This window comes from Chenopodium album, chromosome 5, assembly GCF_948465745.1.
Source record: "Chenopodium album chromosome 5, dcCheAlbu1.1, whole genome shotgun sequence".
NCBI classification, from domain to species: domain Eukaryota; kingdom Viridiplantae; phylum Streptophyta; class Magnoliopsida; order Caryophyllales; family Amaranthaceae; genus Chenopodium; species Chenopodium album.
In genome coordinates, this window is record NC_137838.1 from 12,963,900 (window position 1) to 12,969,899 (window position 6,000).

The window sequence follows — 6,000 nt, forward strand, 5'->3', positions numbered from 1 at the left end:
TCCTTTGCAAGGCCAAATTCAACTCATTTATGATCTCATAAATAGCTACCATCAAGTGTGCCACAAAAACAAAATCAAAAGTCATCAACAAGTTTGTTATTGATTGTGCTTTATTTTGAATGCCCTTGTCAAGAGTAGAATCTGCAATCTCATCTAGTGACTCAAGGATAGGATGATTTTGAGGGTGATTATCAGGTGGCTAATAATTTTGTGGCTGAAAATTTTGTGGATTTTGATTAAACAAAGGGGGATTTTCATAATTTGGTGGGTTTTGATGGTTGGAAGGATGATTATCAGGTGGTTCTCTTTGTGTTCTTTTTGAAAAAAAAGAACTAGAAATACTTCTTTCTTGGGATCTCTTCATTGAATTAGATTTCTGAAATCTGTAGCATTATTATGTTTTATCAGAACATATATCATTATTATCATATTTGCAAGTTCAATACTTCAATCATCATTACACACAGCATCAATTGAATTTAAAAAAAAAAAAAATAGAACTTTAACTAGGCAGCAAGTGAGTAAGGCAGTGGGCAATTAGCAAATTTAATTCATCTACATAACAATTAACAACTTCAATTCATAAATCAGCAAGTTAAATTCATCAACAATTCAACATAGCAAATTTGGTCAATTCAATTATTATATAAGCAGGCAAACAACATTATACTTCATTACTTCAAATCTTCAATTCAATTAATCAATATTTCAATTCATAATTGAATTCATAATTTCATACTCAATATCTCAAATTCTAACCAACAAAAAACAGAACCTTATTGAAAGTTTGAAACAAAAGAGAAAGGAATGAAGGGGACCTTAATTGGAGCCTTGGAGGAGTTGGAGGCCGAGAACACTGAACAGTGAGCACCCCCTGAACACCGTCACTTCGTCAGGTCGCCGACTTGCCGCCGAGAAGAACTTGGGTCGTGAATCAGTGACTCCGTGAGACTGTGACTGAGCAGGGAACTTTAAGTCTTCAACAAAGCAAAAAGGAGAATAGGAGATGACCAGAGATTTTTTTTCCCATTTTTTGGTTTTTTTTTTTTTAAATTTATTTATTTATTTATTTTTTCAGGGGTAGCACGTGATACCCCTTGTGCCTCTGTAGGTCCGCCACTGCTACTTTGATATATGTTACCCTTTCTTTACTATGATCCTCAATTACACAAGTCAATCTTGAGACTAGAAATTCCTGTATATAACTAATTTTTGTATTTCCAAAAGGTTTTATTAAAGTTATTATCCTTAATTATGTATATGATGTCAAGCTAGTTGGTTCAATTATCCTAATACATTCATGACCTAGACTATTGTTAATTATTTGGCTAATGCACTTGTATACATGAATTAGGAGTATATATGGTCGGGCCTTATTACATTATAAATTAAATTCAACTCAATGAAATTCAGGAGAAGAAAACAAGGAACGAAGAGAGTTATATAGGAGCCCTCAAAAAAATACAGAGTTTTGTAGGAAAAAGAGAAACTATTCGGAATTTTAATCTGTTAACCTATACTAAAAGCAAATCATTCCATGACACTTGTCTACTGTTATTTCAGATGATATACTACAAGAGGGGGGTTGAATTGTATTATGTTCCTAGTGCCTACTTTTTGCATAATATAAAGCTGATTGTTGTTAGGAACTTAGACAATGCAAAGCGAATTTTATGAGGAAACCATCCAGGGCCTAACTAGAAGTAAAACCTCGACCCTCCAAAGGATTTCAAGCCAAACCAATCCACTATAATAGGTCAAGCACTCCTAGTTAAAAACCTATTACAAACAAACCTTTCTCACAAGTTCCTAACTGGACTTGCTACTCGATAGGACCCTATCTTACCAAACCTAAGCCCCTCACTTAGATTCACTCGTACTCCCTGAGTACTACTCACTCAGCCTCTCACTAGAAGCTCACTCGGCTTCACCAGCCGTCCGTGTGCTTTTCCAGCTTGGTCATGGAGTGCATCTCACAGAAAACTGGAAAGTCCGGCTTGAAGCCCTTGTGGATGCACGCAACCAAGTACCCAAAAATGTTCAACCAGCTATTCGGCATCAGGTGAAAGAGGGCAATGTTGTATTCGTCCAGGACGGTGCGGACGAAGGGGTGAAGGGGGAAGCGGAGTCCAACGTCTAGGGCGGCCCTATAGACGCTAAAAGCTTTACAGCGCGGCTACTCATCCTCCTAGGTGGCTATGGAGTGAGACTTCCGTGGCGCCACCAGCTCGAATCCCTCCCCAAGATGGATAAATTCCTTGTATTCTTCGAACCCATCATTGATGTAGCCCAAGGCCGTGCCACCCACCGTACAGGCGTACGGGTCCTTGAAATTATCAATGTTGGCGACGATTCCTCCAGCCGCTGCCTCTCCCTCGGTCGCTTCACCTTCGACCATTTCACCATCGGCCGCCTCACGTTCAGCCTCATTTTCTACCTCCTCGTCCTCTTGGCGAGGGGCAGTTCCAAATTTAGAGGACAGCACTCTGTCCAAGTCTGCTGCCTCAATCGAGCTTCGGCTCCTGGAGCCATGGCCGCCCCCAGCTGAAGGAAATTCTTCAGGCACTAAGGGACCTTTGCCCTTATCCTTGGCAGTGGCCGCCCAATTTTTAGAAGAAGGGCCACTACGAGGAGGCAAGTCGGACGGTTCATTAATGGAAATTCCAACCCTTGGTCTGTTCGACCTGCTATGTAGGAGATAGGATGGTGTAGGAACTGAGACGGACGGACCAGCAGTGGTCGTCCGAGAAAGGGAAGGAGGCCTCTCACGAGATAGCAACTCGGCCGATTGCATGGTCGAGTTGGCATGTTGTGAGGACCTGAGTTCCGGGTTTGGCCCGGACACCCCAACAGCGGAAGAGACGCCCTGTGCACGTTGGCGCTCTTCAAAAGAAGAAGATACTTCCACGACCAAGCAATGAGTACCCGTGGAAGCAGTCGTATGGGTAGTAGACCTAGTTTCTACGTCTGTGCTATTTAGGTCATAAGGGGTCCTAGGATTAACCAGACTAGCGTCTGGATTTCTGGCCGCATGAAGATCATGCGTTTGCATTGTCCTTGACATGTCCGACTGCAGGGACAGAGAAGAATAGGTGGAGGTGAGTTGGTACGCACTAGAAATGGACCCACTCCATGAAGGAGACAACTCGTCTCCGTCCACTCTAGACTCCTCAGTCCCAGGAAAACGGCCGGCCTCATGAGGAGAAACGGACGAAGCCGAGTGTTGAGCCAGATTTGAAAATTAAATAACAAAAGGAAAAATAATAATAAAAAAAAAAGTAAAGTAAAAGGGAGAGAAAACAGGCGGCCTACCTCTGTTCGTGTAAAAAACTCGAAGAGTTCTTGAGAAGTCTTGGAAGTTGACCGGAAATCTCCAAAATGTGCCTGAAAAACTTAATCACACGGCGGAGCTCTTGAAGATTCAAAGGAAATCACTTTCTCTCTCTAAAAAGCTCGGATCTCTCTCTAAAATTCGCGAAGTTCCAAAGTGCAAAAGTGATGTCAAACCCTCTATATATATAGGCAAAATTTATGGGGGCATAATAGTAAACTCATCTTTCCCGCCTTCAAAATTCAAAAAGTTATAATTTGAAAATTTAACCTAGAATTCAAACGGTGAAAAGATAGTCCTGTTAAGTTGGACGGTGAAAGAGATGGACGAATAACGGCGCATCCAAATAGACGGTCAAGTAAACGGAATTGAGGTCTCCATTCTAAAAATCCAGGAGTCCGAGCTCACCCCCGAAAATCCAGGTGGCATAGTTTATCCGCCTAACTTTCAGGAATTACTTTTTCTCATTAATCAATTGAATTATATGTTAGGGATAGAACGACTATTGCATTAATTGTATTCGTGGTGATGCTTGATCTTGGGTGTTTTACCATTTGATTTGTCATATTACTTAGATTTAATCGTTTTAATTAGTTCTTTAGTTATTAATTCTCACTTATTTGATTTGGTTACTTGCTTAGTAGTTACTTGAGTCTAATTAATTAGTTGAACCATAGTCTCTTGGGATCCGACCCTTACTTGCCCATCTACATAGTAGTGGTCTTGTTAGGTTATTTTTGTTAGGTACGCGACACACCATTCAAACAACATCCTTGTGATTTTAGCCCATCTTTATGTTAAAATTTATACCATAGGAGTATTATTTACTGTTTTCTATGCTTCATAAAAGGAAACGTAGAATTTTTTTTAAAAAAGGAAATTTGTCAATTACTACCGCATATTAATGCCTTAATGTCAATCACTACCGCGAATTAAAAACTTGTAAATTACTACCGTAAAAAAAAAAATTTAAATTTGTTATTACTACCACACTCCACTTTAGGCCAATTATGATGTCACCTTTCCCCCTTAACCCACGGTAAACCTTAGTTATGCAATTAAGCAAAAAAAAATAAAAATCCCTTCTAACCTAAGGTTACCCGATTTACCTAACCCACATTTCTCTCTCATAGCTTCCCTTTGACCTACAACCTTCATTACACAACACTATGCACTTTAATTTACCCTTCTAATTTAACCTTCTTTCTAAATATTCTTTGGTCCAACACTTCATAATTAAAGCCTTCACACTTGTATTTCTATCCTATCGAACATGTCAAATCACATATTATACTTAATTGATAACTTAATTCAAAGAAAAATACAAAAAACCTATGTTAATCAACAAAATCACAATCCATAAACCCTAAATTACAAAAATCCTAAAATCCAAAAACCCTAGAATTCGAAAACAAATTTGTTTGAGTTGAATTACACATTTGTCTAGAGCAATTGAAGAATACATGGGAGGAATTAGTGTCAATTTGGGGCAAGAATCTTGAAGGGACTTTAGCAATGGTGAAGGAGGAAGATCAATAAGAGAGAAAGAAAGGAAAATGGGGTTTTAGTTAGGTTAGTTTGCTACGGTAACCATGGGTTGGGGTGATTTTTTTTTTGGTCGTTTAAATGCTTAATTAAGGGTTAAACGTAGGTTAAAGGGATAAATGACGTCATAAATGGTCTAAAGTGGAGTCTAGTAGTAAAATAAATTTTAAAATTTTTTTATGGTAGTAATTCACGAGATTTTTAATTATTCGTGCTAGTAATTTTAAAAATGACATTAATATGCGTTAGTAATTACCAAATTTTCCTTAAAAAATGCTCAAAAAATTAATTAAATAGAAATAAAAGATCATATCTATATCTATATATATCTATGCTTAATATTTAAAAAACAAAGCACTCATGCCACATTGTAGGGAATAAATTTCAAGCGTTAACCCCTAACTTGAATCCCACTGTGATCATACACTAAAGTACGGTGGCGTCCAAAAGGGAAGAAGATAGAGCAAAAGAGTCGCCAACAAGTTTTAGGAACTTGTAAACCGCTCACGAGGTGAAGGTTACACCCCTTAACGATCCAAGAGATCGTCAACTCCATAAGGTCTAGAACCAAATAAGGGTTCGGGGATGAAGGTACAAATCCAACCTAAAAGAGATTGAACTTGCCCTAATAATAGGCCTCTACTTTATTCTGATCGTATTCATGTGCGCTTTCTGACTAACATGCAATCATTAGGATTAACCCTAAACCTGTTTATCTATGTTGGTTAAATATAATGCACAAACAAATCTACTATTGGCGATCACTTGAATTATAATCAAATTAACCCTAAACAAGATTATTAATTATCCTATTAAGCGTGATTACAAGTACCAATTCCCTTTAAACATAAAAGGCATGATCAAGCGATAAATATCAAGCAACATAATAACAATAATAGATATCATGACAATAAAATTATAATAATAATAATAATAATCATAAAAATCATATTAAAATAATAATCATGTTAATCATAATAATAATAATAATAATAATAATCATAAATAAAATAATCATCATCAAAATAATAATAATAATATTCATAATCATCATAAATTATAACAATTATAATCATAATCATGTTCATGTCAATATTAAAGCATAATAATAGCAAGATCCTAGG